Here is a 13,485-nt window from a genome sequence, read left to right as displayed (position 1 = left end):
ACCTGTTTGCTGTATTCCCAATAGACAAAGCAGCTTCTTTTGAGCGATAATAATTCGTTTTGTTTGGCGACATACCATATTCTGTACCAGAGAAATCAGAAGGGAACATATCTAAAAGAGAAATGTGATCGACCTTCGTTCACATTATGTAAAAGTCGATCAGATTTCCAACTCGTGCATTTTTTTTTATTGATTTGTATTCTACAAATATGTGATTGAAAAGGTTTCACAGCATTGACGTTGTCATAAAATAGGAAAAAAAAACCCATCGGAAAAAAAATGTCAAACTCACACTCACTCACTCAGCCCTTAAATGCAATTTAAAGCAACATATTATTTTTGATTCACAATGCAATTATGCCCCTAAGCACACTAAAACGATATTGATGAGCTATCTGAATTGAAAGTTTGATAAATAATATTCACTAAAAATCAGTACAATAAGAATTGTCACAGCAGCAATAAAATATCCCATCTCCTTGTTATATTGGTAGAGTATGATGGCATTGACGGATAATGTTACAGAAACCTATTCTCTTAAGGGCTGGGGTATGAACGTTTGGACAGTATTTATTTTGGGACATTAGAGCACATCGTGTACCCGGCTTCAACCACCCCTACCCTCGCTATATTTTGCTGATGAGCACAAAGGATGCTTAGACAATTACATGTAGTTTGTGGTTTGTTTGAGCGTTTTTCGGCGACAGTTAAAATTTGGAGCGGAGGTTGCATCAACCCCTCCCCTTTGATAGATGAGAGTTAAACGTAAGAAACAGTTTTATAATTCTTCCCACACATGTAGGTTTATTGCAGACAGAATAACTTGATAAGAAAATAACATTGTATAATGTTCCTCAAAAAATCCTCAAATGAATTCACAAAATTACATTATGTTGGCTGCAAGCATCGTGTAATGCGATTATGAAATGGTTATCAAAATATTTGAATCCCTTGAATAAGAGAATGTATCATGATTGCTACCAGGGGTTTGATTTCATTTTGATTACTGCGAAACAGGTCAATCATTGACTTCACCTTAAAACAAAACACACACGCATGTACGAAGTCTTACTAGCAATCTCGTGAGTCCAAAACTTATACACGAATCCGACTTGACACATTCTTACACCTCACTGGTGACCATAACTGGGACCTTCCCTCAATTTTACGCGACGCCAGTATCACAGGCGTGCAGCGTTTACCGCCCCCGTTACGCGGCGCAAGTGCTATGCGCTCCGAGGCGCTCGCGATAGTGGGCGTCTTGGATTCTAATCCAAACGAACTAAGCTAGTTTGACGCGGATGGCCACCAGCTATGCCCGACTGATCCTGACCATCACTTGGTTTTTCGGCTCAACATGCGTATACTTATCCGTCTTGGGTAATCTCCAAGGTTGCGGAAGACAAAAGGAATTATTTTGATATATATATATTTATATAGATGTTGATTATTCCTTCATTGTAATTGAAAAATACACACAGGACACACACAAGCTACCTGCTCTCATGTGAAACGTTTTTATATTAGCATTGCATCGTCATCTAAAAAACCCTTGGTTAGAACATTCTATACCCGTAATTTGCAAATCTGGGAGAATTCTAGACCATAATTACGACACAGGTTATATTAGATTGCTTTGTTGGCTGAGGAATTGGCTTCAGGAATGAAGCCAAAGTTCACAAGCGAAAGATGATATTATAGTCAACGATTGAATCAATGGACAGCATTTGAATAATAATTTGATAATGATACTAGGATTTCCCCGCGTTTCTTGTGTGTGTCCTTGATATCTTTCTTTGACGCAATTGGTTGCACTCCTATCTACACAAAGTAGCCTACATCATTTAGTGATACAGAATAAATGGGTTCAAAGGTATATACTGAAATGCCGAGACAAATTTGGAAGAAAAGTTACTTGATTCGATACTCGCATTGCTTTGGTATAAAACAATTGATATTTGGACTTAAATTGTGTAAAAATCTTGAATCAAAATAAATATCTTAAAAAACCCGCATTATGCTTTGAGACACATTTTTTAGTCTTATGATTGAGCAACCTTCAAAAATGAAGCGTCAACATAGAGGACGCGTTGCATACGGCCACAGGAGGATATCAAACACTTAAAGTAGCCGAAAGGCCAGGGAATTGAAGCGTGTTGAAGCAGGAATACGTTAATACCTGTCATATCATACTCACTTTTGTGCATAGATATGGTGACGGATGCAGGCAATATAGGATGGTACTTTATTTACTAGAACTCTGTCGAACAAGCAAGACATTCGTAAAATAGCGATTTTCGTCACATCAACCCATCCAACACCAGCTAGAATTATTGAAAATGTAATTTTTTTTGATAGCTCAAGTTTCACTCTTACAAAGCGACCAAGACAAACGTCTGATGTCAAGATGGTGATAATCGTCATGGATATATTTTGGATAAATTATTATGACAAGGTCACAACGAAAGGACATTTCGTGATCCTAAGCCTCATCCGCCATTTTTTAACTGGAAACCTCTATAGCCACATGTCTATGTAGAAAATAATACTTGCATAGTATTTCGTTAAGCAAAAATATCGTCAAATTTGAATTATGTTCTGGTATACCAGAACAAGATTACAGCACTGGTCTATGGAGTAGTGTAATACACACAATTATGCATAACTCGCAAACGCAAAATCACAATCAACTGAAATTTTGGAAATAAGCCTGGTGGAAACAATTACCAGCCTTGGAATACAAACCAGGTCTGGAAGACTCGGAAGAAACACAGTTCATGTAGCTCGCCCATAAAATACCGGATGACCTTGAATCGCACCAAAATCGTGTGTTCATTATAGACTGCTGCCCTCAGTCGTCAACCGTCTGGATTGACGACTGAGAAAACTACGTGGAAAAAAAGTGACGGATTTTGCAACAGGATTCCTGTGGCATAGAGCATGCGCAGTTGTGTCCAAATTGACCTTTTGACCGAGTTTGTTGTTTTTAGAAGTTCAGAGCGCGATCTTGTCACAGCGGCGCGGTACAGCGACGCGGTACGCGGGCGCCGCTAGTCAGTCGCGATACGGCGCACAACTGAAGTCGCAGTGAATAGTTTTCAGAAGTCCGTCATGATATTGGCTGTAAGATAATCAGTCGTCACTACGAAGCATATACAGTACATGCGAAGTGTAGACGGCTGATTGGAATTAGTCTATGTTCATTACATGTTTATATGTCATGTCCTGTATGCCATGTCCTGTATGAAGTAATCACGTGACCTTATTATTGTAATTATATAGAACTCAAATCTTTGGCTTTTATTTTCGTAAAAACATAAAATTCCGTGCAACCTTCTTCTGTAACCATTTTCCGGATACATTGCAGAAACGGATTTAACCATTTGGCGAAAAGGCATCTGGATATTTTGTGGATTAAAGTTTCTTTGTGACTGTATTCAACCGGTGTCCGTATTTTCTGAATTTTTGTAAGCATCAAAAGACTTGTATAATGTCACTATAAGTGACACCTTCCATTCTAGCCTCATCTTACAATGAACATTTCCATGCAGTACGTAATATGAAATCGCCAGGATATTGGATCAATGTCCAACTACAGTTTGCGGGATTCTTTTTTCAGTTATGTTGAAATACTTTTGTGTAGTGTGTGTATAACTTCAATATGCTTAAACATTTATATTATTGATATTTATATGTATTAAAAAAAAGGTCATATTCCCAAACTTATGGTCACTTTACTACTTGATATGGACTTTACTGAAATATGCCATTTAAAACGTGATCATTGTTTCGCACAGTGACGGATACTCATACATGGATGCATCTTAAAAAAAAAGAGATATCATATCCATCGTTTTAATTTTAATTACCTACGTATATGGTCAATTCCAGCGAAAGCAGGACAAAATTCTCTCTATGTTAACTTTCCACTTTAAAATGTCATTAATAAAGGAAATCACGTTATTGATGGAGCATATCATGTCACGTCCAATGTGCTCTCTTTGTGCATATAGGACTTTACTAGCAAGTCATACCAGGGGACAAGTTATGATAGCTTAAATGAATTGGCGTTACCCACGAATTCAAAGATAAAGCACCATATATGTCATTGAATGTCCTTCAATCAAAATGAAATTATTACCGTTAGAAAGACGTTTGCATGATCTCTCATCATATGTAAAACGATTGAATTCCACCAAAGTTTGTGGAATCTAGAGGCCATTAAGTCAATTTGGCTAATAATTTTGTTACCCGCGTATCAAAAATAAAATGATCGTTCTGAAAAATGTTAAGTGAATATGCCATAAATGACTATATCATGAAACGAAGTTTCGTTCTATAATTCTGAGGTCCAAGTTATTATTTTATGCAAATACGTTTTACCCATAAAATTCCATAAAATCAAATTTGACGTTACCCACGTATCAACTGTTACCCACGAGTCCAGCAAATATAATTGCCATAACTTAAATTAACATTTAATGACTTTGGACACTGAATTTAGTTTGACAAGCGCTTAAAATTGTAAATCGTAAAAATACGTTCACCGCTTTAAAAAGAATCTACGACGGTTTAAACTTTTGTTACCCACGAATCCCGAATAGATGCTAATCTTGAAAAATAAGGAGATTGTTTATTTTAAGTTTAAATCAGCACATATTCAAGCCATGGGTATGCCATAATTTTGACAGTACTTACAGTTTATACACCTAAGAAACGCAAACCCCAAACGGTACTATAGTACTTATATCTTTACCCACGAATTCGGCGTTACCCACGAATCCAAGGATTTACTCGTAAATTATATGTTTCTTATGCATCTTAACATTTTGAAAACATGCGAAATAGGTTCCAAAACAGTCCTGTTTAATAGCGTCCTCTTGAAGGTATACTGAAGCTGCATCATGAAGTTTTGATTGATTATCCTAAATTACCATTTTTTGGGTAAATGCAATTGGTTAGAGAAACGGGAATCATTGAAACACAATGGAGGAATAACCGCATGGTGGTTTCCAACCTTCTGTAATATTTTATATTTTGCCGCTTACCAATACATACCTTCAAATATGTGTTACCCACGAACATTTTGGTTACCCACGAATCCCTACTTAAATTATAGTTAACAATGTATTGATAGTGTTTTAGTTCATAGGAACTGTCAAACACGAGTTAATAGAATATTGCTGCATGAAAATATGGAATGATTTTACTAAAATAATAATATAAAACTGTTTGCTCTGTCTATTTGAATTTGGCAACTTTATTATTCTCAAAATTTTTATACCCAAAATGCCATAATGATCCATTCTAAATATTCCATGTAGTCTGTATTTTGATTAAAATTCATTGTAGTGCCATTGCAGCCTGAATTATTGACATACGGAAAAGTATCTTTTATTTTTATTTAAAAAAATTAATAGGAATTGCTATTTTCCAGACGCTGTTACCCACGAATCCATCCGAGATCCTCATCCTGCGACGAGATACAAAATCTAACTTTATATTTATATGAAGCATTTATTCTAATCTTTCGAAATAATACAGTAATGTTAAATGACAGCCACTTTAGAAAGAGTTCGAAGAATTGACACAATCTTAACTGTACACCTGGTTCTTTCTTAAAATTTGTAATAACCAAAATATTTCTGTATAGATATATGTAATGAAATTCTATTTTACGTTCAAAGTCTTCACCGATTTCTAGTGTATATGAGTCACACATAAAATATTGAAAGATATTAAAGAAAGTGAAATTTTATGGCGTACAACAGGTGAAAAATGCTTGAATTCGTGGGTAACATGCATATGCGCATTTAACACTTTATTTGGTCTAGCAAGAAAAGTTATTTTTCAATCCGATGGCACTTCCACCTGATGATTCACTAGACATGATCGTCTCATTTGATAAGTCTAGAATTGAAAAGGAAAACATTTTCAAAATGGCCCCCAGAGAGAATTTTGGCCCGCTTTGGCTGGAATTGACCATATACATCAATCAATAATTACGATAGTATCTGGAGTATTATACTTGTAATAGATACACCAATCCGCGTAATAAAGCCAACAGCCATCTCAAGTTGAAGCCAGTCTAGAGGAGACACCCGTGTTATGATTTTGCAAGTTTATGAAACATCGGCAACCTTAACGATAGCGTTGATTTCTTAACAAAATAGACACTGTTTAACTCTATATATTAAATTTCAGTGATGGATTCTTAAATAAAATCAAGATTTCCCTACTGTTGGAATACCGATATTGAATTATTATTTTGCATTATATAGCTAAAGTTTCACAATGATAATATGGAGGTGCAAAGTTGAAAGTATAGAAATTAGGTACTGAATTAAAATCGTCTCAAAACGACTGTACCTGAAACAAGCTAAAAATCAAATCAGATAATGTTTATTTGTATTTTTGTTTACTTATAATACTGTACCAGAAAATTCTGAATGGATTGTATCGGAAAGCAAAAAGTGATCGAGTTCGTTCACATAATGTTAAAGTCGATCATATTTCCACATCGTTTCTAAAAATCGGTAATTGAGATGGTTACAGCCTTAACATTGAAATAAAATGGGGAAAATCGGGAAAAATTTACAAAAGAAATGTGTCAAACACTTGATACAACCCTTAGATGAAACTTACAGCACCGAATTTAATATATGGGGAGCAATTTGATTCACATTTATGCCCATATAAAAAGATATTGATGAGCTATCCGAATTCAAGGTTCGATATACAATATTCACTAAAATCATTACAATAAGAACCGTCATCTTTAGTCATAGGAAAAAAAATCCTTTCCCCTAGTCGGCAGAAAATAACGACATTTTGATGGATCATGTTACAGAGCCGCAATCTCTAAGCAAATATTAGAATAGTAATATTACTTTGCAGTTAACAATAGAAAGAATGCATGAAAAAAAAGAAAGATGTGCACTTAACAATGTTGCTACGATGACAGACACTCTCTCAAGACCAATCGGACCCTTGAGCTACGAATATTTTTACCCGGTTGGTTGTATTGATATGCCGAATGAAATAAGGTCATGACAATTTGAGTTTTCATACTTTGTTTCATTTGAAAGTGTTCTTCAACTCTAAATAAAATAAATGATTGCGGTAGAAGAATATTTAACTCTCTTAAGGGAAATGGAATGAGCGTTTTGAGCGTTTCGACAGCATTTTTTGTGGGACATGAGAGCACATCAGACCTATCGAATTGCATTCTGAATACGAAGAATGTCTTTCTGATATCAATAATTTTATGAAATTCATGATATAATACCAATTTTATGACAAATTATTAAAATTTGATATTTTTCACATTTTGGAGATATAACAGTCCTCAAAGTAAATTTTATAAATTTAATGATATAGTCTTATGTAGCTGGGAGGAAAAGCCGACGATCAATTGAAAATGTTGACCTTTCATATTGAAGAAATGGATTTTTTCCAAAAAAGACCTAATTTATTTTGGTGTTTTGGGGAAAAAATCCATATCTTCAACACGAAAGGTCAACATTCTCAATTTATCGTCGGCTTTTCATCCCACCTACATACACTTTAGGTAGAAATCTTCAGATTTATAAAGTTTACTTCGAGTACTGTTAAATATCAAAAATATCAATTTTTAATGATTTGCCATAAAATGTGTATTACATTGCGAATTACAAAAAATCAAAATTATTTGATATCAGAAAGCCATTCTTCGTATTCAGAATGCAATTCGATATGTCTGATGTGCTCTAATGTCCCACAATAAATACTGTCCAAACGTTCATACCCCTTCCCTTAAGGACAAAGTTACCAATTGTGTTGTAAAAATTCAAACAATTCAGAAATGTGACCTTTTTATGACCATATTTGGAATCAGCATGAAAAATGCATTAAAATGAGTACAAACAAGCCTGGTATTGGTTCATTGGTTCTTAGGATAGCTCTTGACATTTTGAGAAAATATCACAAAACTTTTTTTATGTTGAAGCCTATGGCTAGTACGCAGAGCTTTGGGCATAAACCGTAAATTTTCAAACTATTTTATACTACTATTCTGCATGTGAAAATAAAAAAGAGGAATCTTTTCTTACCTTTACACGGTGACTCCTATCACAGTGACGATATAACTGACGTTTATTAACCAACTATTTGAACAACGCTCTGATAAACATTCACCTAGATTCCACGTTGCTAACAAGGAAATTGGTACCCATAGTACTATCGTCTGTAAAGTCATTGATCAAAAGCGACCCGGAGACGGGTAGATTTACGCTATACTACTACTATACTATATAGTGAGTGGAATCACGTGATAGGTATACTGTTATTTGATTGGTGGTACCGGGACTAATATACGCTGATGAGGACAATATAAGTGAGTGATGTGAATAGTTTTGTCACTGTAAAAAGGATTTATCAGTTGATAACACGCCGTAGTTACCGCTCATATTATTCAACGACCAAACATCATCCATCTAAATTTGCGTGTAACTTAATGTTCTGACATTTTTTAATTATTTTATAGAGGTATATACCACTAAATGTAGCTCCTATTTTTTTTTTTGCAACATCACATTTGGGTGAGACAATTTTTCATTTATACAGGAGCAACACAATTATCTATGGGTTAGAAACAGGCATTGTGATTGAAATCAGCTGTTGTCTGGACCATTTGGTGGGGAGAAATAAAAGTTTGAATGGTATTGGGATTTTATGATTATTATTTCATTTTTGAAAACAATGATGAGATGGATTCATATCATATCATGTGGAAATCAGCTACATATTTATAATAAATCATTCATGTTAGGGATGAAATCAAAATTCGAATGGCGGTCAATTGGCAGTTGACTACCGGTTCCGTTGGGTCGGAACCGGTTTCTATTGTTCTAAATAATATAACTCAGTTCAGCCGCCAGTAACCGCCAGTCAACCGGTGGTCGAGTTTTGATTTCATCCCTTATCGAAGTTCAGAAGAAATGTTTGCATATTTATCATGTTTACTACTCCCTGTTTTCACAACGGAATTACCCATAGTATATCCTTACAAATCTGGAAGAACTACGGTATGCTGTAACAAATATTTGACTTGTCTGTGGTAGCTTTGCCAGATACGTTCTTTCTAGTATAGACAGGATTAGAAGCCTTTTTCATTTGCAAAATGTGCCAGTTAAAGGGTTCATATTATCATGACCAGCATCCTACATTTGGGACTGCAAAGCTGTAAATCACTGCCCGTAAGAGATGCCACTGAAATACAAAAGGATATAGGCTAATCATACTGTTAAATGAACGAAATTGGTGTCACAAATCGTGTTTATGTAGATTGCTTCTAAAGGGTAAGAGCTCGTAAGTTTAGTATATATACATTTGTATTTTGTCGAAAGCGATGCCCAACTGGGTTTAGATTGCAGATGCTAAGATGAACTCAAAATGCTGTCGCAAGACGTTTATCTTCTGCTTTATCTTCCACACGAGATGGTTCAAAATATAATTTGTCATCTTTGCTATACTCCAAGGTATATATTATTGCAAGTGTAAAGTGTGATTTTTTGGCAAAAAATTGGGATTTGAATCCTTTAATAATAATAATAATTGCAATCCACTTTTCTCGATTAATAGCTTTTTAATTAGCAAATTGAATTGCCCTAAAATCTTGGCATCAACCAAATTACTTCAATATTTCATTTTGTTTTATTTTCTAATTTAATATCGACTACAAGATGACGAAAATAGCTTATACATGTATCACTGCCAATGGTGATAATACAAAACAAAACAACAACAAAAATCGAAAGTGTATTTTAATTGTATCTCTATAAATGTATTGAATGCTTTTAAGATGAAAAAAAGGGGATCTGTAACTGCCTGGATATTGACCTCAAGCTTTACGGCCAATAATTTTTGATTTCCGTCTCTTTAATATTCACTATTTACTTTTCTCATTTATAAGCTCGGATATGGTAGCAATACTTTTGGTTTCGACACGATTGACAAGATCTACCGAATTTAATTTAAGTTTCTTACTGACTTGAGTGTTACTAAATACGACAAATTCAAATCCGACAAGATTTATCAGTAAACTTCGACTATATTTTACAAATAAGTGACATACATAGCGGTTGGTTTCCTATACATTTGAATGTAAAGGCGGAGACTACTGTGTGTCTACTTTGTTCAACTTTGATATATAATGTAAACGTTTCCGTCTTTGAATATTTTTTCCGTCGTCAAATACTTCTTGTTTTGATATCATATTACAAATTCAAAATCCCCATGTGTAATAATTTTGTTATTCAATTAACACTTAAATTTGATGATATTTTTACAGAGGTCCTATCCTTTTCTGTATAGTGGTCAATAGACTTCCTGCTATTCATACTGTTTATTCATTTTCATCTGGAATTGAAAATCATATGCGTGAGTCGGACAAAATGACCTTTGATCAAATTTGTGTTTCAATAATTAGGCAAAAAAAAACACCAAAAAACAAAAAACAAAAAACGAGTGTTTGCTTGTCCTCCAACGAACGACCATAATCAGGAAAATCTAGGAAAAGTTTTTTTGTTTGCTTTACTGAACAAAAAAATACCGACCCCAATTTTGGAAATTCCAGAAAAAGATTTAGTTCCTTCAACATTTTTGACATCCTGAAATTTTTTTTTACGGTTTTATCAACACTTCTAATCTGTTTTGAAAAAATGAATGAAGTGGTATACAGTAGAGAAATATCCCAATTCACAACTATTTGGGCTATTTATTAGGCTAACTAAAGGCCTACAGTCATGTTTTGGCTATGACCTTTAAGAAAAAAAATCCCGACCGAACGACCCGATTCTAAAAATGTTATGGAGCACAAGCAAACTATCTTTTTTTTTTTTTTTTTTGGCATTATAGCCTATACGCTAAAAAAGTTTGATGAATTCATTCTATAAGGCATGTAGCTCTTTTTGCTTTGGTGCCTAATATATTTTAACATCAGATTTAGTAAAAAAAAAAATATCAAATGAAATACTGACGACGTAAAGACATGTACAGTATCGATCATTGCGGCATTACAAAGACTTCCATAATATTGAAAATGCTACTGATGAAAATGAGGAAGTAATAATCATAAAGTTTTGCGTCTTATTTATTACTTTTTACCTCCCAATGACTTTGATATGTCATTTGATCAACAAATGTGACTAGTAAAATTGATTTTCATATAGTACTATCATTTGAAGAAAGAAAGTTGAAGAAAGAAGTTGAGATATTGAGTTTTTTAAATAGAGTCTTGAATCGACGGTAATGCAAAGAAGCTAAAACAAATCATATTTCGTATATTTTTTTCTTACATTCTTTACTTATTTGGATCTCAATCAATTTGAATCACGAAAATGAATCGTTTTGTTTGAAGACATACCGTATTCTGTACCAGAGAAATCAGAAGGGAACACATCTAAAAGAAAATGTGATCGACCTTCGTTCACATTATGTAAAAGTCGATCAGATTTCCAACTCGTACACTTTTCTTTATTGATTTGTATTCTAAAAATCTGTGTTCGAAGGTTACAGCCTTAACGTTGACATAAAATGGGAGAAAATGTCAAATTCATTTGAAAACAGCCCTTTCATGCAACTTACAACACCAGATTAAATTTGTGGGAGCATTTTGATTCACAATGCAATTATGCCCCTAAGCACACTAAAACGATATTGATGAGCTATCTGAATTGAAAGTTTGATAAATAATTGTCACAGCAGCAATAAAACATCCCTTCTCCTTGTTATATTAGTAGAAAATGATGGCATTGACGGATAACGTTATAGAAACCTATTCTCTTAAATGTTAGCTAATACGTCGTAATTATTAGTACTAGTAGTATTACTTTGAAGTGAACAATAGAAAGAATGTATGAAAAAATCTCATTTACGCAGCAAGCATGCCAACACATCAGTACGTTTTACTACGACCCATTTTATGTAACAATCCTGTTTCACCTCTAAAATAATATTTCTAGACAAATCGTACAATTAAGGGTAGACGCGGTATTGTTGGTCGAAGCAACCAAAATATCGATTTTTATTATCTAAATCAATATATTATTAAACAATAACACTTTGATGTTTTGCCATAATTCAGTCTACAAATCACATACTTTGAAAACTTGGTTGATTTATTGTTGTTAATGAGTTATATACGTTTTACAAAATTGACCGTTGTTTTGATATATAAAAACCATTCCTTATTTCCTACACCGTATATTCTTTATTTGAACGTGAGAAATGGTAGTTCCGGCGCAATTGTTAGATTATACACGTAAATCAAAATAATTAAGTAGAAAAGGTGGTTGTTTGGAATCAAAATTGACAATCACTTTGTCGCCTATCAACATGGTAATTTGTGAGAAGTATGAAGTATACCATGTTCTTTTGTAAGTTGATGGTCATTATACCTTATGTATGTTGTTCTCATTTATTCTGATTTTGTATTCATGTCATTATTTCCCATATTTTCTATATTTAGACGTACACCGTGACTGCAATTGGAGAAACCGTGTGTGCGTGTTTAGCATGCACCACAATGTGACATAAGATGTGACATGAGAATGTGACAGGAGATGTATACTCCGTAGGGCAATGATAAGTTCTATTTAACCCGTTTTACGATGTTATTACATTATAAACTCCCCGTTCGTCATACTTTTTATTCATTTTCATCTGGACTTGCAAATCCTATGTATAAGTCGGACAAAACGTACTTTGATCAAATTAGCGTTTTTATAATTATAGCCTACGCCATAAAGTTTGATGAATTCATATTATAAGGCCTGTAGCGCTTTTGGCTCTGGTGCCAAATATATTTTAAACCAGATTTAGTAAAATGGCAGGTCTTTATCAAAGGAATACTGACGACGTGAACCATGTACCATATCGATCATTGCGGTATTACAAACACTTCCATGATATTGAAAATGTTATTGATGAAAATGAGAAAGTAACAACCATATATTAAAGTTTATTTATTACTTTTTTATTATCTTACAGTGACTTTGGTATGTGACTGGATCAACAAATTTGGCTGGTAAAATTGATTTTCATATACTAGTACTATTATTTGTAATCCATTGTAATTTTAATTTGGAATGACAGCCACCATTGATAAGTCGACGCAGGCAACTATAACAAGCTGGTATAAAGAGTATAGGGGTCACGTGAGGGGTCAAATAGGGTCAAAATGACAAAATTGTCCAATGTTGTCAAGGGGCATGTCAAATTACTCGTCTCATCACAACGATTACAAAAATATATAATTTATTATACATTTTGAGCTCGGTTAATGAGTTAGGGGTCACTTCCTGTTAAAGTTCAACTGAGGTCAAATTTTAAAACAACCTTCAAATTCAACAAACAAGGTGTCAAATTGCTCGTCTTTGTGCATAGATTACCAATATGGTTAAATATTTCCAACATCTGCATTCAGTTTTGAGTTATAATCTTTTG

General features: G+C 34.0%; 1 protein-coding gene across 1 annotated transcript in view; it reads right to left on the bottom strand.

Annotated features, from left to right (window-relative positions):
* LOC140150626 (G-protein coupled receptor 54-like) overlaps positions 1 to 8,230 on the bottom strand; it is a 142,886-nt gene extending 134,656 nt beyond the window's left edge. The window contains exon 1 of the mRNA XM_072172685.1: positions 8,091 to 8,230. The gene's annotated coding sequence lies outside the window, so the exon portion shown is untranslated. The remainder of the gene's footprint in view (positions 1 to 8,090) is intronic.
* Positions 8,231 to 13,485: the final 5,255 nt, after the last annotated feature.

The sequence above is a fragment of the Amphiura filiformis genome, chromosome 4 (assembly GCF_039555335.1).
Source record: "Amphiura filiformis chromosome 4, Afil_fr2py, whole genome shotgun sequence".
NCBI lineage: Eukaryota > Metazoa > Echinodermata > Ophiuroidea > Amphilepidida > Amphiuridae > Amphiura > Amphiura filiformis.
The sequence above is the reverse complement of the archived record's forward strand: the minus strand, read 5'-3'. Positions and strand labels throughout refer to the sequence as shown.